Genomic DNA, 25956 nt, shown 5'->3' on the forward strand with positions numbered 1-25956 from the left:
TGGGCTTGTCTGCTATTTCCTACTGGTTATTTTATGTTAAAATTTTTTTATTTTAATTTTATTTGAGAGAGAGAGAAAGAGAGAGAAGAGATGGAGAGAAATCTTCTATCTACTGATTCACTCCCTAAAATGCCTACAACAATCAAGTTTGAAACAGGCCAACTCCAGTTGGGTCTCTCACAGGAGACCCAAATACTTGAACCATCATCTGATGCCTCCCAGGCTACAAGGTATTTTGTATTTAGCAGGAAGCTGGATTGGAAGTGAGGTAGCTGGGGCTAGAATCAGGCACTCTGATATGGGATGCTGGTATCCAAGGAAATGACTTAACTGCTGTACCGAGTACCTGCCCCCAAGTTTTGCATTTTATGGCAAGAATATTATGGAAATTATGTCAAATCTTCCTAATAATACATCATATCAGAAGCACATACTTTTGGTTTATACATACCTGGTGATGTTCATTTTGATCACTTAGTTAAAGTGATATCTGCCAATGTTCTCTGCTGAAAATTTACAGTTTTTGCCTTTAACATTTGATAATTTAGTTTAAAAGATTTATTGTGCAAGATTTATCAAGTAACAGTAAGTATATTCAGTCTCTCAAGGCAATGTTTCAGGACCATTCAGTAGATGTAGAGTTTCATTTGTTAAAGAAGTCTCCTTCATTTGTTGTCAAATGACATTTGAGGCAATTTAAATTTATTTTTTTCATGATCATACTTTTGCCCCAAATTTTACTATTTACTGATGTTCTTCCCTGCAATGGTAATAATGATGATGTATGCCACTTTATGGTTTTCTATTTCCATCATTCCTTTCACATTTATTAGTTACAATTCTCCTGTAAGGAAGAGTAACTTATTTTTATCCTTTAAAAGATTGTAGGAATTGCACTATTTATTCTATAGGTTATAATCCATTACTGTAATTGTTTTATTGTTCAAATATACCCTATACCCTAGTTTGTTCCTGGGAGACCCTTTGAATCTAGAGTCCATATTCTTTTTTCTTTTTCTTCTTTTTTACATATTCAACAGGTAGAGTTAGACAGTGAGAGAGAGAGAGAGACAGAGAGAAAGGTCTTCCTTCCATTGGCTCACCCCCCAAATGGCTGCTACGGCTGGCGTGCTGCGCCGATCTGAAGCCAGGAGCCAGGTGCTTCCTCCTGGTCTCCCATGTGGGTGCAGGGCCCATGCACTTGGGCCATGCTCTACTGCACTCCCAGGCCACAGCAGAGAGCTGGATTGGAAGAGTGGCAACCAGGACAGAATCCGGCACCCCAACCGGGACTAGAACCCAGGGTGCCGGCGCCGCAGGCGGAGGATTAGCCTAATGAGCCGAGGGCGCCGGCCCAAGAGTCCATATTCTTAACCACTACCTTCTCTGTAGCTGTGCTCATTTACTTCAGAAAGGCCCCTACAATTTTGCTTTTAATAGGTTTTTATTCAAGTGGATGATAGAGGCCTATCTTGACTTCTGAATATGATCCTGTGTTCTTAAAAATATTCCTCATTCTTCATATACTAGATTATTTGCTGGTCTCTCAGCTTTTTTCTACATGGTTTACATATGAACATTTTTTTCAGTTCCAATGACTACTCATGATAAATATCCTATACTTTAGGGATTAAACTATTTTTGGTACTTTTAATTGTCTTCAGTTTGAGTGAATCCAGTACTCATTTATTGCTGTGCACATAGGAGAGTGAAACATGGAATGAAGCCTATTCAAAAATCTTATTCAACTTACTCTCCAGTGGAAGAGAGAAGACATGTATGCAATTATGATAGAGCTATTACAGGATGGGAATATGGGTTTGAACAAAATGTGAGACTCTAACAATGAGTTCCTTTCCAGCTTGGTGGTGGAGCATGGGTGATGGAAAGGTGGCAAGGCGGGGGCAATGTGAGATCTCTGAGCTTTACCAAACAAGAACAAAGATATGTACATTAATCTGAAGGAAATGTCTGCCAAACAACTCATTTCTTCTGCCAGTTGGTCACTATCTTCATTCTTTCAAGCCTACGTTTCTTTCTAGTTTCAAAATCTCTGAACAACGAAGATCAGCAAAGTTGCCATTTTTACAACTAATTGCTGAGACTTGGAGCTAATGGTGACCCGCAGGTGATAACCTATGTGTGTAACAAGAGTGGGTTAAGTTTTTTAATCACTTTGCATCCAACTGTCATCCAGTGTTAAGAACAGAGAATCAGACCAAGCATAGGTGGGGAATGTCTTGTGTCACCCTCTTTCCTCCTTTGCTTTGCATTTCACTTGGCAAGAACAGAACCAAGGCTCCACATTATCTAATTGGGTTCAAGAAAGAGCTCCTGTCATGATGTCACTTGGAGGGTTATCTGAGCAAGGAAGGAGGATGATGAATTCCAGGACAGTGATTGCATTTTTAAGCAATAAGCAAATTTCAAGAGACAGTTGCAGGAACATGGTGATGGTAGTAGTGGGGGTATCTGACTGTGCTTCATGAAAATAATTGCCCTTTGTTGAAGCTGGCTCTGGTTTCTTAGTGCGCAATGCAACTGCAGGTTGGGTCTCCTTTTCCCTGCTGCTTTTGGTACGCAAGGCATTTGTAACTCCTAAACAGTAGAGATGTAGCTATTTGGCTCTTAGAAATACTTTGTTAAATTTTTCCACGCCTTGAATTCTTCAGTCCCAGGCCTGCCAGAGAGCAAGGGGAGAAAACAGCTGTCTGTCTGAATGAATATTCATAGGAATGAAAAATGTAAGAAGAAAGCTATTTCTCACCATTTGGTGAAGAGTTAAACAGAGAAAGTACGTGTGCTTCTATGCAGAAAATAATAGTGAGACTATTTAGCATACAGGGAGCTTTTCTTCATTCAGGGGTACAAGTTTTCTAATTTATACTTTTACATAAAAGGTGAACTTAATGTGTTTAAAATGTATAGAAAAGGATTGGTTGTGTAAAACTTCTGATATGTATATGTCACTGAATTATTTCAATCCTTCTAGCACCGAGAGATAGGGGAATTGTTTTTTTATTAGGAACATAAACACCCAGAAATCTGCATGTATGTATATAATGACTTTTCCATTTATAATTCATGTTCATATGTATAATTTATATTCCAACTGAGAGTGTTTTTGTCTGGATGGCTTATTTGTGACTTGGCATATTTGGATAATCTTAAAAATATTTTTAAGAGAACTTATTTTCTTCCACTGTTTGCCTTCTTCCATCCAAGCTTATTCCACGAACACAGAGAATTAAATGTATACTTGATTCGTAGAAAACAAATCAAAGACAAAATTTCTCCCAGGACTTCTGTCATGTAGTATAAAAATTGTCATTGATTTTAAGTCTTTGAGATTTTTTTGGTGTATACATGTGTATGTATGTACACAAACACATATATACAAATACAAGTACATACCTAATCCACAAGATGGGAACTAAAATAGCCTACCAGAAGACAGCAACTTGAAAGTGGTGGAATTATGGCTGTAAAAATAGTGTTACAACTGTGGAGTGGTTTTGTGTTCTATTTGTCTCGGAATTAATCACCTTTGAAAAGTCCTTTTTACTTGGGAGGGGGCACATCAAGGGGAAGAGGTTGTTTCATTCTTGGTTCCTTAGAGAGTTGGACTGTTTGGCTAGAGTTATGGAAAAGGGATTGTGTCACAAGTGAAGTTACGGTTTCAGGACTGTTTCCAAGTATTCCTGCTCTGGTTACAGGGGCAGAGAGCTGAGGGTTCTTGAATCAGTCTTTTTGGGCAAATAACTTAACAGGCAGTGGATCTGGTGCCAGGGATTCCATTTCCAAAGGATTTTCCTTTGAAGTGTGTGTTCCCCAATATGTTTTTCCAGCCAAACATATGCCTGTGATTTGAAATCAGCTTAGCAATTTTCTTTCACACTTAGTGTTCATGTTGAATTTTCTGGCATTAAAAGATGTAGAATCAACTCATCTGGTTTCTAAATCCCTACAGTGACTTTGCCACTAATGTTGATTCTCAAGGGTAGAGTTTACTTATCTCTGACTCTAGATAAACACTTGAAAGTTATTTTTTCAATAAACCTATTTCGGGAGGGAGTTAAAGGGAAAAATATATTCCAGCACACATACTTTGCATCTTCTCTTCTAGAGTTTCTTAGAAAAATATTTCTTACCTGTTAACATAGTAAAGTTTTTATTCTGCCAGGGATATAGGCCTTCTTATTTTTTTTAAATTATTTATTTATAAAGGCAGTGTGACAGGGAGGGTGAGGGAGAAAGAGGGGAAAAGGGAGAAAAGTGGGAGAGAGAGAGAGAGTGAGAAAGAGAGAGAGAGAGAATCTTCCGTCCCCAGGTTTAGTCCCCGAATTCCCACAACAGCTGGGGCTGGGTCAGGCAGAAGCCAGGGGCTAGGAACTCCATCCAAGTCTTCCATGTGAGTATCAAGGATTCAACTACTTGAGCTCTCATCTGATGCCCTCTCTGTTAACAGGAAGCTGGATTGGAAGTGTAGTACTGGCCGGCGCCACAGCTCACTAGGCTAATCCTCTACCTTTCGGCGCCGGCACAAGGGGTTCTAGCCCCGGTCGGGGCGTTGGATTCTGTCCCGGTTGCCCTTCTTCCAGGCCAGCTCTCTGCTGTGGTCAGGGAGTGCAGTGGAGGATGGCCCAAGTGCTTGGGCCCTGCACCCCATGGGAGACCAGGAGAAGTACCTGGCTCCTGCCATCGGATCAGCACGGTGCGCTAGCCGCAGCGCGAACCAACGGCAAAAGAAGACCTTTCTCTCTGTCTCTCTCTCTCACTGTCTCACTCTGCCTGTCAAAAAAAAAAAAAAAAAAAAAAAAAAAAAAAGGAAGTGTAGTACTAGGACTCAATCTAGGTACTCTGATAGGAGAGGTGAGTGTCTCAGGTGGAGGCTTCACCTGCTGTGCCAAAATGTCCATCCCTATAGCATTATTCTTGGCTTCTTGATCAGCATTATATCAAGCTGCTTACTTGAAATTGTACTCTTTGAATTAGTTCCCCTTGAGAATTCATTGAACATCTATATAGGAGCAAAAACCTGAAGAAATTGAAATCTCTATGTATCCTGCCTTGATCTGGGGAGGTGAGAGTTATCTAAGTGGGTAAATTATCCATGATCTGTTGGTTTTGTGAGTGATCATTTGAATGCAGGTATTGGAGGCATCAGTTTTTTAGAATATCTGTGATGGGATCTCCCGAAAAGGAACCCAGGAGAGAGTTATTGTGTCCTACACCATTGGCTTCAAAAGTAAGCCTTATATTATGTCTTACAGGGCACTTGATTTCAGATCTTGAAGGTCCAATTTTGACTAGTGTATACCCTCATAAGTTTCTTCTTTCTTGGTGATGATGTATGAAAAATCCATTTGTTGAGTAACACACACAAATTTATACTGTAGTGTGAAAAAAATTCTCAAGTAAAATGAGCACCAACCAGTCAGAGTTTCCAGATAGAAGAAGGTTATGAGTTATCTGGGTACTACACGTTTGAAATCCACATCTCTTGGTTTAGTGATTCCATTTATTGGATTTAGGTGACATTTCAGAATATTCCCTTTTTCAGGTCCTTTGCGTACACTCACCTAAGTGAGATGACTGATGCCTTGTGGTTTCCATGGTAGGTGCCACCTTGTTTCTTCCCTGCCACCTTGAAATCACTACTGGTTTGAGAATGATCATTTGGATTTAAATGATGGAGGCTGGAAAAAGAGTACAAAATGGGAATAGGCACTTTTTACCCAGGTGACTTATAACCTCTTGAGAAATCCGCTAGGATCTTGTTTCACGTTGGTGAATCTTCACTGTGCCTAGTGAGCCCCTCAGTGTATGCAACCATGATGACAGATTCACTATTACTAGTTCCTCTAGTTGGTCATACCTATTTGCTCCAGTTGGCATCTCTAGCTGCTTTTCCAGGTGCAAGCTGTGGTAGACCAGCTGCTTCCAGACATAATTTTTCACAATCATGATGAATAGTTTTAACACATACAGTGTGTATCCACAGATATGAGTTTAATTAGGTTGTAATGCTGATATATCATTAGAGATTTTGGAAAAAATGCTGTTTGTTTTCTCTATTTTTTTGATATCATATTATCTATTTTTTTCAGTTAATTTAGATCTCCATTCTACCTATCTTCCTTTCAGAAGACATTTTCCAAAATTGTCAAATTTGGGCAAGATTTCTTTTTTTTTTTTATGAGAGATTGCTTTTGTCGCTCCCCCTCTTCGTGGAGGAACGACACTAAACCCTGCCTAGGTTTCCTATCCGAGTCACGGCACCATTATGTCGCTCCCCGTCTTCGTAGAGGAACGACACTAAACCCTGCCTAGGTTTCCTATCCGAGTCACGGCACCATTATGTCTCTCTCCCTCTTCGCGGAGGAACGACACAGGACCCTGCGCTGTTCTTTTGTCTGCTCGGCCCTCCCCGGGTTTGCTGCTGGTTCTTCCCAGGTTGGCTACCGACCCTTCCACCTCCGTGGAAGGGCGGTTCCCCCTGCCACTTTCCCCACTTCCGCGGGGGAGCGGCACACCGCCGGCCGGCTCTCTCGGGGGCTGCACAGGTGTTCCTTCAGATAGATGTTCCTGGTGCATGTTGTCTCTCTCCTCCTTTATGGTCCTCCTCCGCCAATCCCAACTCTGCTACCCACACGCCGAGTACGCTGCTCTCCTCCAATCAGGAGCAGGATCAGCTCCTGCAGGTCATCACTCAAGTTGGCGAGAGGCAGCTGCGTAGAAGTTGTTACTCCCTTCTCAGCGCCATATTGTGGGAGAGCAGATGCATAGAATAAGTCTTAATTCCAGTAACAGTCTAGTCCGAGTTGCTCCCCAAAGCTTTCATTTATTTTACTCATTTATTCAAAACACATTTTTGGTGACATCATTGTTGATAAAGTTTTGTGAAGAGGTGATCATAGAAACATAAATATGTTAATGGGTTTTGCCTTCAGTTAGGTCATGATCTAGGAAGGGCCATGGCATATTAATAATTAACTCTAATAAAATATATAGTGGTATCTATTATTCGGGCTGGCTTTGTGGCGTAGCAGGTTAAGCTTTTGCCTCTCACACTGGCATCCCATATGGGCATTGGTTTGAGACCTGGCTGCTCCACTTGTGATCCAGCTCCCTGCTGATGCACCTGGGAATGCAGCTGAAGATGGCCTAAGTGCTTGGCCCCTGCTCCCACATGGGAGACCTGGAAGAAGCTCCAGGCTCCTGACTTTGGCCAGGCCAAGCTCCAGCCATTGTGGCCATTTGGGGAATAAACCAGCAAATGGAATATCTCTCTCTCTGTCTCTCCTCTTCTCTCTGTAACTCTTTTAAATGAATAAAAAATAAATCTTAAAAAAGAATTTTATTGATTTATTTAATTATTTTATGAAAGAGAGAGAGAGAGAGAGATCCCATTCACTAGTTCACTCCTAAAATGCCTGCAACAGCTGTGGCTGAGTCAGGTCAAAGCCAAGTCAATCTAGGTCTCCTGTACAGGTGACAGGGACCCAATTACTTGAGCCATTACTAGCTGCCTCCCTGGGTGTGCATTAGCAGGAAGCTAGCTAGAATTGGGAGTGGAGCCTGGACTCAAATCCAGGCTCTCCCATACAGGATGTGGGCACCCCAAGGGATGTCTTAACCGCTGTATGAAGTGCCTGCTTCTAAAATGATATATGGCACAAGTAAAGTGCTATAGGAACACAGAACTCCATTATGCCAGGGAACTGGGACCAAGCAAGGCTACCAAAAGAGATAATCTGTGAAGCGTATTTAGAGCCGTGGTGTCGCTCTGAAACACTGGGGGTTAATACAGTCATGATGACCTTGTTCTTTTGTCCTTTATCTTCAACTTGCAACCTCTGAGTCACTATGTGACATTTTATTAGTCACAGAATTGGTAATATTGTGTTACATCTTGCTCTTCATGGTTAAATACTAAGAAAAAAAGGATGGGAAAAGATGTTCATTGAAGTTTAGGATATAGTCACTAAAAAAATTAAACTAATTTTTCTTTCTGTACTAGTGCTTACATATTTTTTCCAGAAAAAGATGAATGCAGATATTATTAACTAATTCATTACAAAGACAACAGCAAATGCTTACATCTTTATAGCATGAAATTGGAAAGGAATTGGTTAGAGTTTTGTGTTTCAAACTTTTGAGAAAGGTAAGATGGAGAGAGGAAAGAAGGAAGAAAAAGGAAGATGTTAGGACTTCAGAATCCTATGTAGACATGCTTGAGGAGGCTGTCAGACAACTCGTGGGTACAGGGTGATTTATTGTCACTCTGTGTGCATAACCAGTCCAGGACTTTTGTTTAGGATTATATGTTTATTTGGGGGTGGTCTGAAAGGGGCTACTCTCTCTCTCCCTCCCTTCCTGTCTCTCTCTCTCTTTGTGTGTGTTTATGGTTTGAGGCTCTCCAGCCATTTCTTCATGCTTCCATGGCTGATAAAATGCTCAGAAAAAAGCAAATATTTTTACTGGATGGTAATTCATTTTAAACCATTTTTATACAAAGGGCTCTTTTCCAATTTCAAAATGAAGCCCTGGGATGGAATTTAGAAAGTTTTGACATGAAGATTTGTTGAAAGGAGTTTCACTTGACTCCAACAAAAGTAATATCTTATCCTTGATATAATTTAAAAAGATGAGCCTATCTAGTTCAAGGAAACGATTTCTCTAACCTCAGGGGAGACAACAAGGTAGTGCCCAAATAACACCACGATCATCTTTTTTTACTTGCCTAATTCCTGCTCCATGCTTTTGGTTTTAGTGCCTGAAATGCTAGAGGGATAAACCTGTTCAAGTGTGCCAGGGGCCGGTGCCTTTCCAACTGTGCTGAAAGCCAACTAGTTGGATGAATCATTAAATGTCTCTCCACTCTGCTCAGCACTGCACTGGCCTGGATCACATCCACATTCCTACTGTTGACTCAAACCAAAGTCAGGACTTGCTTGTTCCTTTTGGCACATTTTCAGATTGTGAGCACATTTTATGATATGTCCATCTGCACAGCTATCTAAATAAGAGAGGACTTATGGGGAGCATGGCTGAGAGTTCACGTAAGATCCTTCACAGGCTCCTGCCTGCCCCTGTCCCGATTGGCAGCCACAAATGAGGTTAAGCATGATTATATTAAATACGGTAGGAAAGTCTGGTCATATGTTACACCTGGGGGTGTTGAGTACTGCATTGAATCAAAAGCATGGGACTGTTTTGGTGACTTGAATTTTGAGTTTGTCAGAGAGACAAGTCAGCAAATCTTAGCTAAATAGTTTGTGGTATATTATTAGGGATGTTAGATAAGGTAGTTCCATGTAACTCCTATCATTATACATTCTTGGATTGAAAATAGGCCAGTCTCTCAACAGTCTGGAGAGAAAGCCTTAGAACTGGTCCTTTGAACGTGCTGAGAAATGATAATGACATTACCGACACTCTGAAGGGCACCTCTGTATTCTCCATCGTGCGAATGCAAAAATAGGAAAGATCTAGGTGCTTGCTGAAAAAATAAAAATATAAGCTAAAGGACCCTTTTTAATAGCTGAATATCTTTCTGTCTTTTTCCAAATGGTGCCTAAATAATGAAATCATAACTGCTATAATTGGTTGTGCTAATGTGTACTTTGTAAACCATTATAGAATCTATGACATTCCATAAAGAAGAGTGTCAATTGTTAAATCAACAACAGGAGTCACTGTGCACTTGCTCCCCATGTAGGACCTCTATCCTTAATGTGTTGTACTATGAGAATTAATGGTAAAACTAGTCTTCAAACAGTACTCTATACTTTGTGTGTCTGTGTGGGTGCAAACTGTTGAAATCTTTACTTAGTATAGAGTTGATCTTCTGTATATAAAGATAATTACAAATGAATCTTAATGAAGAATGGGATAGGAGAGGGAGTAGGAGATGGGATGGTTTGGGGGTGGGAGGTTAGATATGGAGGGAAAAACTGCTATAATCCAAAAGTTGTACTTATGAAATTCATGTTTATTAAATAAAAGCTTTCTATAAAAAAGAATCTATGACATTCATAATCTACAGTGCTCAAGGAAAAAACTGATTAATTATTAGCATTGATAAACATTTAATTAATGCTCATTAATGAAAGCAAGTGCATGTGAGGACATGATTCATTATTTTTTTTTTTTTTTTTGACAGGCAGAGTTAGACAGTGAGAAAGACAGAGAGAAAGGTCTTCCTTCCGTTGGTTCACTCCCCAAATGGCTGCTATGGCCGGCGCTGTGCCGATCCGAAGCCAGGAGCCGGGTGCTTCCTCCTGGTCTCCCATGTGGGTGCAGGGCCCAAGCACTTGGGCCATCCTCCACTACCTTCCTGGGCCACAGCAGAGAGCTGGACTGGAAGAGGAGCAACCAGGACAGAATCCGGCACCCCGACAGGGACTAGAACCCAGAGTACTGGCGCCGCAGGTGGAGGATTAGCCTAGTGAGCCGCGGCTCTGGCCACATTATTCGGTCTTTAGAGGGCAGCGCTCTAAAGAACCACATGTCAGTCACAAACTAAACTTAGAAAGTTTTCTAAGGACCTCTCATCTATTTAATATAGTCCATAAAAGTAATGGTGATTTCATCAGAACTGTTGGGGAACACAAAATGATGTGTCACAGTAATCTTAATCCTTAATTAATAATGAAAGGATAACAGTCAAATGGCTTTGCTCTTATGCAGCCATTATTATGTAGCCAGTTAATTGCAACTTATGAACAGAGGTAAATTTTCCAGCTTTAAATTATGAATGACTTTGAAATGTGGCTCTGTTGTTTAAAGCTGGGTCACCATTTCCCTTTGCCAGATGTAGAGCTCAACTTCAATTCCCAAGGGAGAGCAAGCAGTGCCATTTTGGATGCAAGCTTTTGCCAATTCTGTCCTTAAGCTTTCAAGTGATGGCTGATCAGCCCACGCATGTGGTGAGGACTCATTATTTGGCTTTACTCCATGGGAATGGGAATTTGGTAATCAAGTGTATCCTTACAGTTGATAGTTTTCTTCCAAACTAGAAAGAAATGAGTAAGGAGCTTGTGTATTTCCTTTGATGATGTGTATTTGCTCTTTGAAGATAGGTCTGTTCGGAGGAGAGTGACTTCCCTTGAGTTGTAAAAAGCAACTGGCCTCCTCTCCACTTGGCAATAACTGAATATCCCAAAAGACTGTTCATTTTTACATTTTACTTCATCTTGGGAATCTGGACACTTGCAGATATCCTTTAGGTAGGATCTTGTACTAAGAGATTTCCTTTCTACTATGCTTCTAAATCAAGCTTTCTCGGAATCTTGCATGTGATACTATTTGGACATGCTTTTGCCTTTTCAGCCAGGCATCTCTCTGTCGTAGATATGATTTTAGACATAGCTTAAGTGTTGTAGTTATCTATCTTGCAATCAAATATGTGATATGGAATTCATCACTATCATAACTTCAAAATATTGGATGGTTATAGAGATCTTTAAGAGCTTAGATAACTTTTTTAATGTATTGGATTTAATTTTTTAAGATTTATTTATTTGATAGGCAGAGTTACAGAGAGGCAGAGACAGAGACAGAGAGAGAGGTCTTCTGTCCTCTGGTTCATTCCCCAAATGGCCTTAATGGCTGGAGATGGGCAGATTTGAAGCCAGGAGCCAGGAGCTTCTCCTGGGTCTGCCCATAAGTGTAGGGGCCCAAGGACTTGGACCATTTTCTACTGCTTTCCCAGGCTATAGCAGAAAACTGGATCAGAAGTAGAGTATCCAGGACTCGAACCAGCACCCATATGGGATGCCAGCACTGTAGACAGTGGCTTTACCCACTATGCTACAGTGCTGGCCCCAAACTTAGACAATTTTTAATCCTGGATGACTTAGATGTTCAATTGCTTAAAAGAAGATGATCTCCAGAGGTTGTTTCTTGTGCTATAATTTTTTTAATCTTTTTTTAAAATTTATTTATTTGACAGATAGAGTTAGACAGTGAGAGAGAGAGACAGAGAGAAAGGTCTTCCTTCCGTTGGTTCACTCCCTAAATGGCCGCCACAGCTGGCGCTGCGCCAATCCGAAGCCAGGAGCCAGGTGCTTCCTCCTGGTCTCCCATGTGGGTGCAGGGCCCAAGGACTTGGGCCATCCTCCTCTACACTCCCGGGCCACAACAGAGAGCTGCAGTGGAAGAGGAGCAACTGGGACTAGAACCCAGTGGCCATATGGGATGCTTAGCGCCACAGGCGGAGGATTAACCAAGTGAGCCACGGCGCTGGCCCTCTTGTGCTATAATGTTAATGTCATACATGAAACTATTCTTTAGAGATGAGAAAAGATAATTAGCTGAAATATTTTACTACCCAGTAACAGTTTCTCTCCAGTTCTGAAATGTTTTGTCCATTTTCCTGATCATGTCTGTTTCTGGATTGTATTAAACAGAACTGTTATTCTTATTGCTGAATTCCCTACTGGTACCCTGGTTTTAGGCAGTGACATTCACCAGATATTCTATTTAAAATAAAAAAATAACTTTTTAGAAGAGTAGTTCATAGTGGGAAGGGAAGTGAGCATAAAGAGGTGTAGATTTTTCTAATTAAAAAAATAACGTGCACTGATTATATAAAACTTAGAAAGGATGAAAAACAAGAAAATAACTCTCACTTCTAAGACTCATGTTTCACTTCTAAGAAGTTAGACTTCTATGAGAAAAAAACTATTTGAAACATGTGGACAATCTCAGCTAGCTCAAATTATGAACATTCTATTATATGTTTTATATATATTAACCTAGATAAGACCACGTCAGTTGGGTGGCCCTCGGGGTCCAGAATATATAATTTTTGAGAGTTTATTTATTTATTTGAAAGACAGACTGATAGAGAAAGTGAAAGTGTGCATGGGTGAGAGAGTGTGCATGGGGGAGAATGAGAGCGAGAGCAAGAGCGAGAACGAGAGCGAGAGAGAGCAATCATCTATCTGCTGGTTCCTGTTTCACCACTTGGGGTGCTCTGTATCCCTTACCTTATTCCTTCACTTTTGTCTTGAAGTCACAACATAGAGATTTGCTCTTTCCTAAACCTGCTCCTGTCTGACTGTATCACTAGCTAGTGTTTTGGGACAGAGTGTGGACTATTTGGTGGGGTGAAGAGCCAAGTAGAATGAGAAGAACCTCTTTGGACTCTCTTTTCCATTCTTAAATCCCACTTTAATCATATTTTTAGTCTTTCTAGTGAATATCTCTCAGACCTGTATTTTTTTTATCTCCAATCCCTCTGAAACTTCCAGCTATACTATGAGTATTTCCACCTAACTGCCCAAGCTTCTGAGATATGATATAAAGTATTTCTTCCTCCATTTTAATCCTAGCTTTTCCTCTTAACATCCCACTTTTGTTAGTAGCTGAACAGTTAAATTATTTACTGGCCTTGGCTTCTCTTGTTTCCCCACTTCAATCTTATGTATTCATGCTTAGGAACATTTATTTAACCTCCTCCCTTCTTTTTATTCCTATGTGATTCTTCCAACTCCCACCCCCAAGTTTGAATTCTTTCTTTGTCTTTTTTTTTTTTTAAAGAAAAGTGTATTTATTTATTTGAAGGTCAGATTTACACAGAGAGAGGAGTAGAAGAGAGAGAGAGATAGAGAGAGAGAGAGAGAGGGAGGGAGAGGGAGGGAGAGGGAGAGAGATCACTCCTCAATTGGCTGCAATGGTCAAAGCTGAGCTGAGCTGAAGCCAGGAGCCAGGAGCTTCCTGTGGGACTCCCATGTGAATGCAGGGGCCCAAGGACTTGGGCCATCTTCTACTGCTTTCCCAGGCCACATCAGAGAGTTAGATCAAAAGTGGAGCAGCCAGGACTTGAACTGGCGTCCATATGGGATGCCAGCACTGCAGATGGTGACTTTACCTGCTACGCCACAGCACCGGCCCCACTTTGTCTTTCAGTGGTCATCTTTGAGTAATTGGTTTCTCCAGTTCTAGTTTATCTTCCTCTAAATAGTATGGCACATTGCCACTAAGTTCATTGTTTGACTTAATTTAATGACTTTATATTACACATTCAGTAAAGTACTTACTCTTCAGCTTAGCATTCAAGATTGTCTATCATTTGACGCAAGCCCACATTGTCAGTGCAATTTTTCTATTTTTTTCTATATTGGAGACTAGTAGTTTCAAACTCTCACTGCATCTGAATTTCTTGGATAGAGTTAAGAAGTAAAAATGCTTGGGCCCCCATTTCCAGAACAAGTAATCATATTTTTGAAAACAGCAGAGCCTACGGTGCTGTGTTGTAGAAGATTTAATATCCTCCTGCAGTGTTGGCATCCCTTATGGGCTCCAGTTCGAATCCTGGCTGCACCACTTCCAGTCCAGCTCACTGCTAATGTGACTGGGAAAGCAGTGGAAGTTGGCCCAAGTACTTGGGCCTGTGCACTCATGTGGGATACCCAGAAGAAGCTCCTGGCTCCTGGCATTGGCCTGGCCCATTCCTGACTGTTGTAGCCATTTGGGGAGTAAACCAGTGGATGGAAGATCACTCCTCCCCCTCCTCCTCCTTCCCCTCCTTCGCCCTTCTCCTCCTCCTCTTGCTCCTCTTCCTCCCCCTTCCTCTATATCTCTGCCTTTCAAATACATAACAAATCTTTTTTTTTTTTTTTTAAAGAAAATACCTGAGATTCATCAAAGCAAAGAAGACTAGGTAAACTAAAATTCTATGTAGGGAAGAGTTCTTCTGAGGTTGAGATCACTGACTGCACCCCACCCCCAACCCCCAGGAGAGCATTTTCTTAGTCTTATGTTATGGGTTGTAGGCTTTTGGCTGAAGATTAGGCCAGTCTAGGCAGAGGGCCTCTAATGGGAGAGAAAATTCTGTGGAGCTTTTGATGATTGGTGTTGGCATGATGGACTTGAATTCTAAAGAGCCTACAACACATAAATACTTTCCCAATGAGACATTTAATAGGACTGAGAAACTTATCTGTAAATGATAGACACTTTTCTATAATACCAAAGAAAACTTTGGTATTATAGAAAATACTGGAAAAGATGGACAAGGAAAAAATGGACTTAAATGAAGATTGCAGAAGTAGGAAATTATACAAAAGAAAATGGCCATCCAAGAGCTAAAATTAAAAAAAAAATGCAGTACCTGAAATAAAGTAGTTTTTGGATGGGTTTAATATAAAATAAGTGACATCAAACACACTGAAATGTTTAAATAAATCATTCAGATTGAAGCATGGAGAGAAAATGGAATAGGAAGAACAGAAAAGAAGATAAGGTGCATGTAGGAGACAGTCACATGCATGAACTGGTGTTCCAGAAGGAGAGATGAGTGAATGGATCACAGCAGTATTAAAAAGATAATGAGAATTTGTAAAAATTCATGAAAAAGTAAGTTTACACATGTTCAATCAACCCCATGCAGGAGAATCACAATACCAACTACCAATACTCATCAGCAATAAAGCTTCTTAGAACCAAGATAAAGAGAAGATCTTAAAAGAAACCAGATGAAAAAGATACATTCCCTTTAAAAGAACAACACTAATAGTTTCAAAAGAAACTATGAAAGCTGAAAGATAATGGAATGATGTCTTTAAGGTGATAGCAGGAATTCATTTTAAGATTTCACTAAAAAATTTCAACAGACGGGGGCCGGCGCTATGGCGCAGTGGGTTAAAGCCCTGGCCTGAAACACCAGCATTCCATATGGGTGCTGGTTCTAGTCCTGGCTGCTCCTCATCCTATCTAGCTCTCTTCTGTGGCCTGGGAAAGCAGTAGAAGATGGCCCAAGTGCTTGGGCCCCTGCACCCCCATGGGAGACCCAGAGGAAGCTCCTGGCTCCTGGCTTCGGATCAGCTCAGCTCTGGCTATTGCAGCAATATGGGGAGTAAACCAGTGGATGGAAGATATTTCTCTCTCTCTCTCTCTGTCTCTCTCTCTGCCCACTCCCTTCTCTTTATATATCTCCATCTTTCAAATAAATAAATAAATACTTTTAAAAAACAGACAAAAAGGACACTTATTAATGTTGAGAGGACCAATTTAATAGGAAGTTTCAATTAACACTTAAGATAGCTTTAAAATACATAAACCTAACAAGATTAAACAGACAAATAGATTTTAATATTCTCTTCCAGTGATTGGTAAGGCACTCTTAAATGGCTCAGATGGCTAACATCAATATTGAAGATTTGAACACCATTGAACAACCTAATGTAGTTCACATTCACGAAGCACTGCACACAACTGCAGAATGCCCATTCTTTTCAGATGCTCATGGAGTATTTACAAAAGTAGGAACACGTGCTGAAACATACAGTAACTCTCAACAAATTTCACAGGATTGAAATCCTAGACAATGCTTTTCCACTATAGTAGAATTCAACTAGAATTCAATAATAGAAAGATAACTGGAAAATATTCAAATGTTTAGACCTTAAGAAGTACACTTCTGGCCGGCGCCGCGGCTCACTAGGCTAATCCTCCGCCTTGTGGCGCTGGCACACCAGGTTCTAGTCCCAGTCGGGGCACCGGATTCTGTCCCGGTTGCCCCTCTTCCAGGCCAGCTCTCTGCTGTGACCCGGGAGTGCAGTGGAGGATGGCCCAAGTGCTTGGGCCCTGCACCCCATGGGAGACCAGGAGAAGCACCTGGCTCCTGCCATCGGATCAGCGCAGTGTGCCGGCTGCAGCGCGCCGGCCGCAGCGGCCATTGGAGGGTGAACCAACGGCAAAGGAAGACCTTTCTCTCTGTCTCTCTCTCACTGTCCACTCTGCCTGTAAAAAAAAAAAAAAAAGTACACTTATTACTAAATATTGAGTCAAAGAAAAAATCATAATGAATACTAGAATACATTTTAAGCTAAGCTATAATTAATAAGCAAACAAAATAAAACACCAAGAGCAGAAACCATTGAAATAGAAAGCACTTATTTATTGGGAAGGTTGGTTCAGTTTCCTCATATGGAAAGGAGATAAAAATTGAACCTGCATCATTGGATACTTGTAAGAATTAGAGGAAAACACTCTTAGAATGGTGCTTGCTCGTCATATAGAATATGCACTCAACATATGTTAACTGCTACTGCTGCCACCACCACCACCACCATCATTACTATGAATACAGATGAGCAATAGGTGCATATTCCTTTCTTTTTTTAAAAAATATATAGTAACTACATGAGCTATGAAGCAACTGATGTCTAACTTGACCTGGGTGGAGTTTCAGGCTCCTGGCTTCAGCCTGGCCAAGACCTGGCCGTTGTGGCCTGTTGAGTCAATCAGCAGGTGGAATATCTCTTTCTATCTCTCCTCCTCTCTCTGTAGCTCCACCTTTCAAAAAAAATTTTAAAGAAAGAATTAGGTGAATTCCTGCGCATGGATGAATTTGTGATACCACAAATTCTTTTTTGAGCTGTGTGATCATCTTTTTTTTTTTAATAGAAAACTTTTATTTAATAAATATAAATTTTGAAAGTACAATTTTTGGATTATAGCAGTTCCTCTCCCCTATAACCACCCCCCTGACCCACAAACCATCCCATCTCCTACTCCCTCTCCCATCCCATTCTTCATTAAGATTCATTTGTAATTATCTTTATATACAGAAGATCAACTCTATACTAAATAAAGATTTCAACAGTTTGCACCCACACAGACACACAAAGTATAGAGTACTGTTTGAAGACTAGTTTTACCATTAATTCTCATAGTACAACACATTAAGGACAGAGGTCCTACATGGGGAGCAAGTGCACAGTGACTCCTGTTGTTGATTGAACAATTGACACTCTTATTTATGACATAAGTGATCACCCAAGGCTCTTGTCATGAGCTGCCAAGGCTATGGAAGCCTCTTGAGTTCACAAACTCCAATTTTATTTAGACAGGGCCATAAGCAAAGTGGAAGTTCTCTCCTCCCTTCAGAGAAAGGTACCTCCTTCTTTGATGGCCCCTTCTTTCCACCAAGATCTCACTCACAGAGGTGATCATCTTTGAATACTGACTGCGATTCTTTGCCGTGTGGGAATTGATCTATCTCTCCAACTCTGTGATTTTACTTTTCATATACTATACCAACATTTTTTAGAAGATACGAGATAAAAATAATATACTAATTAAAATTATGTGGCATTTAACCTCATGGTTAGGATGCCCACATCATATATTGAAGTACTTAGGTTTAAGTCTCAACTTTGGCTCCTAGCTCTTGCTTTCTGCCAATGCAGACTCTGTGAGGCAGTAGTGATGGCTCAAGTAATAAGATCCATGTCTTGTATGTGGGAACCTTAGTGTTTCTGGCTCCTGGCTCTGGCCCCAGCAAGCTCTGGCTGTTTTAGGGCATTTGGGGGAGTGAACTGGTAGATGAAAGTTCTCATTATCTACCTCTCATTATCTATTAGTCTCATTATCTACCTCTCATTATCTATCTAGCTCTATCAATCTTGTTATTTCTCTACCTCTCAAATAAATAAAAAATAAAAAGACAAAGTGATTCTCTGTCCCTTAACTTTTTTTGAAAGATATTTATTTATTTGAAAGGCATAGGGGGTTGCGGGAAGGCACAGAGACAAAGAGAGAAGTCTTCTAGCCACTGTTTCACTTCCCAAATGGCCACAACAGCCAGGGCTGGCACAGGCTGAAGCCAGGAGGCTGGAACTCCATCTGTGTCTCTCATGTTGGGTGGCAGGGACCCAAGTACTTGGGCCATCTTCTATTGCTTTCCCAGGTGCATTAGCAGGGAGCTGGATTGGAAGTAGCTGGGATGTGAACTGGTGCTCATGGGGGATGCCATTGTTGTGGCAGCTTAACCCACTGTACCACAACACTGGTCCCTCTCTTAACTTTTTTTTTTTTTTAAGATTTATTTATTTATTTGAAAGGCAGAGTTACACAGAGAGAGGAGAAGCAGAAAGGAGGGGGGGGTCCTCCATCCGCTGGTTCACTCCCCAGTTGGCCACAATGGCCAGAGCTGTGCTGATTTGAAGCCAGGAGCCAGGAGCATCTTCTGGGTCGCCCATGTGGGCGCAGGGGCCCAAGGACTTGGGCCATCTTCTACTGCTTTCCCAGGTCATAGCAGAGAGCTGGATTGGAAGTGGAGCAGCCGAGTCTTGAACCAGTGCCTACATGGGGTGTTGGCGCCTCAGGCCAGGGTGTTAACCCGCTGCGCCACAGCGCTGGCCCCATCTCTTAACTTTTAAATTTGAAAAATAACAGACTTCTGGTTGTCATTAAACAGCATTCTTAGCACTAAATTACATGTCTTATGGTTGTTCAGGCAAAAGCGTTCCATTGATCTTAGTATTGGTTGTCTTGTTCTGGAAAATATAAATCATTGCTGGGAAAGATGGAGTTTCTTTTATGAGTCCTCCTGTTAGCAGGCTCAGGCTGTGAGATGTGGACAGGGAGGTGTGTCCTTCCAGCAGAGAGATTCCTTCCTTCTGTTTGTCTGAGTTTTTTATACCACTCCAGCTGTGGTCAACCTCATCAAGCGCCGACACTTCTCGTCAAGCCTCCACTAAGTGTACAGTGTTGTACACGACTCTTATTTCAGTAGTTCAATCTCCTTTGCTCTGTACATTGAAGACTCCATACAACTTATTGCAGTTCAGTAGTTACTTTAAACTTTGTGGGAACATGCATTTTACGAATACCAGGATGCCCCTTTTAGAGCAACATTACACCAGTCATATTGATGATGAATTACTTTACAGATTTAGATGCTTTTGAAATCTGGTCTGCATCAGGTATGGTACCTGTTAGTTTAAATGAGTGAAGGGAAAGAAAGTGACTTTTTTCTTGACAGAAAATAGTATGCTTAATGAATTTGGATGGAGGTCAATACTGGTTTAAAATTCGGCAAGCTACTTATTATATTTCTGGGCTGCAGGGTGTAGGTCCCTCCAGTTCCCTAGATGTGTTCATCTGGCATTTGGGGGTAAATGATTTTGACACTTGTGCACAAGAATGTCTTGCTTCCATCATGCAATGTGTCCCCAGCCTCTGCACGTTGCTTTAGCCAGGGTGTTCATGCCTCTGATTCCTGCCAGTGAGAACAGAAGATGGAAAATATAATCAGCTCATATATAAAAAGCCCTGTTTTTTTTTAATATTACCCTTAATTACTAAGTAAGTATGAAGCTAAATCCCATACTTGAAGCTGTCAAGTTTACCTCATAACACCAACTTCAAATGTAGGAGAAACAAACTTAAAGGGGAAGAAAGCATAAATTTTGTTTGAAAACAATCATTGTGAATCTGCTTGGAAACCAATTAAAAGCTGTGCACTTCATTTCTGGAAGACCGTCCTTTTCACATGTCATTCAGGATGTGATCACTCATCAACTTTTAGATAGACATCTGCTCATGTTTCTAATTTTATTCATTGCAATTCCAATTCATCAAAGAATCTTAGGAAAAAATCTTTCTGAAATTTCATACACAATAGCCACAAAAATAAAATATTTAGGAATAAATTTAACTAAAAAAGTGAAAGATATCTTTAATGAGAATTATCAAGCACTGATGAAAGAAGTCATCAAGGACACACAAAAAATGGGAAGACATTCCTTCTTATGGATTGAAAGAGCCAGTATCATTAAATTGTCTTTACTGCCTAAAGTAATCTACAGATTCAATGCAATCCTTATCAAAATACCTATGGCATTCTTTACAGAATTAGAAAAAACAACCCTAAAATTTATATGAAATCACAAAAGACCCACAATAGCCAAGGCTATCCTGAACAAGAAAAGTCAAGCTGGAGGCATCATCATACCTGACTTCAAAGCATACCACAAAGCTATAGTAATTAAAACAGCTTGGCACTGGCATAAAAACTAACACATAGATCAATCAATGAAGCAGAACAGAGAGCCCAGAAATTCATCCAAATACATATAGCCAACTGATTTTTTGACAAATGCGCTCAGACTATACAGTGGAGTAAGGATAATCTCTTCAATAAATGGTGCTGGCAAAACTGGATATATGTATGTGGAAGATTGAAATTAGATCCATACCTCTCTCCATATAAAAAAAAAAATCAAGATGGATCAAGGCTGTGCCTAGGCTGCCTCTGGCAATGGAGTCGCAGCCAGAGAAGCGGGCGGCCACCGAACCTGCCATCTTGGGAGGGGAAGGCAGCACAGGTGGGCTCCTGCGGCACGCAGCGAGGACTGCGAAACCCTACTGCTCAGGCTGTGAGCACAGATAAAACAACAGCCCATGGAATGTGAATCGATGGTTGATGCAAGTGAAGGGCAAACTCCAGAACAAATCATACAAGAAAACCAAATCGAGGATAAAACTGAAGACCTGGAGGATGAAATCAAAGAGGTAGAAATTGCTTATGAAATGAAAAGTATTGCATTAAACAGGATACAGCGTTCAACTGCACTTCAAAATAACCTGGAGAGAATTGATGCCAAGAATAGTGAACTCATGGATAACATGACACAAGTATTAAAGCTAAATAAATAATAAGATCACGGGAGGAATCTCAAAATTTAGAGGGGAAAATGGCTTGATATCAAAGAGAAGAGATTGGATTTCGAAAAAGCTTCAGAAAGTAAGCTTTTAGAAATGCAGACTGTAAAGAACAAACAGAAAGAAGATTTGGACAGTATTGAAAATTCCAACAAGATACAGACCATACGACAAACCTACAGATGGAGATAAACACACTGCAGTCGTTCAGCTTGTGTTCCAGAACCTCATTCGGGGAGCAAAGCTAACTGGGCAGAGGATTCTGCTTTGAAAGAAATTGTTCTGCAACTTGAGAAGAATCTCACCAGGATCTAATGAGAATTCTCCTGTGGCATTTTTGCTTTTGCCTTTGATGTGTCATTTAAATACTAGATTTCAAGAGAACTGAGTTCTTGGAACTATTCTAATATTGCAGTTTTTTTTTAGCTTGAGTCAATAATATGAAATCTTATTTTAAATATTACAATTAAAGTGACTGATATACTATAAAAGAACCCTGAAATCTTATCCTTGAAAGGAAGATGTTTGGTCCAACTTTGCATTGAACATGAACATTTTCTATAACATTCCTGGCCAGTCTTAATTCTTATTATGAATACATTTGTGCATTTGTCACACCAAAGTATTAGAAAAGTATATCCAATCTGTTAGCAGTTTCTTTCTTTTTTTTTTTTTAAGATTTATTTTATTTATTTGAAAGACAGAGTTACAGAGAGAGACAGAGACAGAGAGTCTTCCAGCAATTGGTCCACTCCCCAGATGGCCACGACAGCCGAGCGGAGCAGCTGGGACTAGAACTGGTGCCCATATGGAATGCTGGCACTGCAGGCCAGGGCTTTAACTCACTGCGCCACAGCAGCAGCCCCTGTTAGCAGTTTCTAGTAATTATTTGTAGTAGGATTGCAAGTTACTCTTTTTCTCTTTCTGTATTTAGTATGTATTACTTTTATAAGTTAAGAAATAAAAGGAATAAATGTTACTTTTTTTTTTTTTTTTTTTTTTTTTTTTTTTTTTTTTTACAGGCAGAGTGGACAGTGAGAGAGAGAGACAGAGAGAAAGGTCTTCCTTTGCAGTTGCTTCACCCCCCAATGGCCGCTGCGGCTGGCACACCGCGCTGATCCGAAGCCAGGTACTTATCCTGGTCTCCCATGTGGGTGCAGGTCCCAAGCACTTGGGCCATCCTCCACTGCACTCCCGGGCCACAGCAGAGAGCTGTCCTGGAAGAGGGGCAACTGGGACAGAATCTGGTGCCCCGACTGGGACTAGAACCCGGTGTGCCAGCGCCGCAAGGCGGAGGATTAGCCTAGTGAGCCGCGGCGCCGGCCTAAATGTTACTTTTTTCAAAAAAAGATTTATTTTATTTATTTGAAAGAGTTACAGAGAGATTTCCCAGGCCATAGCAGAGAGCTGGATAGGAAGAGGAGAAGCCGGGACTAGAACCAGCGTCCATATGGGATGTGGGCGCCTCAGGCCAGGGCGTTAACCCGCTGCGCTACAGCGCCGGCCCCAAATGTCACTCTTAATAAAAAAAAAAAGATGTATCAAAGGCCTAAATTTAAGGTCTGAGACTGTGAGTTGCTTGAAGAAAATGTAGGGAAACATTAAGACGTTTGTGTAGGGGATGATTTCTTCAACAAGACCCCTAAAACACCAGCAACAAAGCAAAACTAGAAAAATGGGATTATAGCAAACTCAGAAGCTTCTGCACAGCAAAGGAAATGAAGAGGCATTCAACAGAGTGGGAAAAAATATTTGTGAGCTACCTGTTTGACAAAGGATTAGCATCCAGAATATATAAGCAACGTAAAACACTCAACAACAAAAACCAATCCAGTGAAGACATGGGCAAAGGACCTTAACAGAAACTTCTCAAAAAGAAGAAATACAAATAGTCAACAATTACATGAGAAAATGCTCAACATCACGCCATTAGGGAAATGCAAGTCAAAACCACAATGAGATATCACCTCACCTCTGTCAGAATGGCCAAAATCCAAAATATAGAGAAAGGGGAACTCTTATGCACTGCTGACGGAATATGAATTAGTGCAGCTGCTGTGGAAAACAGTATGGAGATTTCTTAAAAAACTAGAAGTAGGGGTAGGTATTGTGACATAGCAGGTAAAGCCACCTCCTGCAATGCCAGCATCCCATATGGGCAACAGTTTGTGTCTGCTGCTCAACTTCTGATCCAGCTCCCTTCTCATGGTCTGGGAAAGCAGTGGAAGATGGCCCATGTGTTTGGGCTCCTGCTACCCATGTGGGAGACCCAGATGAAGCTCCTGGCTCCTGGCTTTGGCCTGACCTTTGTGGCCATCTGGGGAGTGAACCAGTGATGAAAGATCTCTCTGCAAACTCTGACATTCAAATAAATAAATAAATCTTTACAAAAAACCCTCTAGAAATAGACTTGCAATATGATCTGCAATCCCACTACTGTGTATATACCCAAAAGACGTGAACATGTTATCAACAAGATACCTGCTCCACCATGTTTATTGTTCACAATAGCCAAAATTTGGAATCAACCAATGTGTCCATCATCAGATAAAGAAAATGTGGTGTATATATATATATATATATATACACACACAATGAAATATTATTAACTATAAAAAAGATTGAAAGTCTACCATTTGCGTAAAAATGGATGTAACTGGAGGACATCATGTTAAGTAAAATAAGCCGGACACAGAAAGACTAATGCTGATGTTCTCCCTTATATGTGGGGGCTAAAATTAGAAGGAAAAAAAAAGGAAACTCAAAAACAAAAAAAACAAAGAAAGAAATGCCTGTGAGTATTAGTATTGCTACAAGTAGTTTTATAAAATTTTGTTTTATACCTTTGTCAAACTGATGGTTAAGTATATTATACTACTATAGTTTTAATAATCTGTGATTATATTAAAATTCACTGTATATGGGTGAAATGGTCATTTTTCCATTCAATTATTGTTTATAGCTATTGTCTATATTTCTATTAAACTGCAGTCTTTTTGCTTTTTACTTGTTAAACTTATTTGGTGAAGCATTAAGCCTTTTTACTGTAATGTAAATTTAAAATATTTTGTCTCAAAAACTAAAAAAAAAAAGGGAGAAGAAGGGAGAGTGGGATGGGGAGAAGGAAAGGGAGGGAGGAAGATGGGGATATCATTATATTCTTAGAATTGTACCTATGAACTCTATTTAATCTGTTAAAAACTTACTAAAAATTAAAAAAGGAAAATAGTATCTTTCCAGCAGACACCTCTTCCCCTCTTTGTAGTTGGTTTCCACATTTAAGAGATGATGTGGTTCTGAGGGAGGCTTTGTTATTCTATTATGGTGTAGGGAAGGTCTATAGAGATGCCGTGGATGATCCTCACAACCATGAGACAGGTGGAATCAAGATCATAATGCGTAATAATGCATAATGTAAGATCATAAAGCAGTCCTGTACCTCAGTTCTCTTACCAAAGAGTACGTGGCTACCCTGGAACCAGAGCAGAGTGACTGGGTTTTGCGGCCAGGACTCATGAGTTCAAGACAGAGCTATGCTATTGATAAGCTCTGTGATTTCAGTCAAGTCCTCAAGTTTCCCTAAGCTTCGGTTTCATAACTATTAAATTTTGTTCCTGCTAACCATCTTACAGGGTTCTTATGAGAATTAGATAAGACCATGTGTAACAGGCTGATATAATAGTGATTATTGTCATCACAAGCTCTTTATATCTTCACTTGATTTACCATAAGTTCACTGTTGTTGCATACAAGTTGTTTCTTCCTTAGTTTTCAGGTGGTGGTAGAAATAGTAGATGGAAAATGCTGAGTGAAATAAGCCAATCCCAAAGGGACAAATACCACATGTTCTCCCTGATAGGTGACAACTAACTGAGCACCAAAAAGGAATCCTGTTAAAGTGAAATGAACACTATGAGAAACAGTGACTTGATCAGCCCTCGCCCTGACTGTTGATGAACAACTTAATATGTTATCCCTCTTAGTATTTTTTTTGTTTGTTCTACTTAATACTTTTGGTTGAATACTGTAATCAATACACAATTATTCTTAAGTGCTGAAACTTAACTGAAAATGTTTGAGTCGACCGCCCGAAAAACGTCACCAAGAGACATCTCTTATGCAAACAGCAAGGGGAAGCTTTATTGATTATTCAGCATGCTGGGGCTGTCTGATCATCATGAGCAGAGCAGCCCCGAATAACCAAAGGTTAGGGTTTATAAAGGCAAAAACCGCAAAACCGGGAAGGGGAAGAGAATACACGGTTGTTAAGGGGTTGCTAAAGTCTTACAATCAGCAATTATGATCTTAAGACATAGACAAATTACATCTTCATTATTAGCCCAGGTAACCCAGGTGCAACCTTTTTACTTTTAAGCTTGAGCAATCATGCTAGGGGTTTCTGTGTGTTGCCAAGGGTGATGTAGTGCACTGCTATTGTCCGACTATTTGAGATCATAGTTTCGGACCAGAGTCTCACGGTGGGGGGGGGGT

General features: G+C 40.5%; 1 long non-coding RNA gene and 1 pseudogene across 5 annotated transcripts in view; both read left to right on the forward strand.

Moving 5' to 3' along the window:
* LOC149121844 (uncharacterized) overlaps nucleotides 1-25956 on the forward strand; it is a 243571-nt gene that overhangs the window by 12984 nt on the left and 204631 nt on the right. The gene's annotated exons all lie outside the window — the stretch shown is intronic.
* Nucleotides 21062-22316, forward strand: LOC149121845 (centromere protein H pseudogene; annotated as a pseudogene).

The sequence above is a fragment of the Oryctolagus cuniculus genome, chromosome 16 (genome assembly GCF_051225735.1).
Source record: "Oryctolagus cuniculus isolate XC-2025 breed Fujian yellow rabbit chromosome 16, ASM5122573v1, whole genome shotgun sequence".
NCBI lineage: Eukaryota > Metazoa > Chordata > Mammalia > Lagomorpha > Leporidae > Oryctolagus > Oryctolagus cuniculus.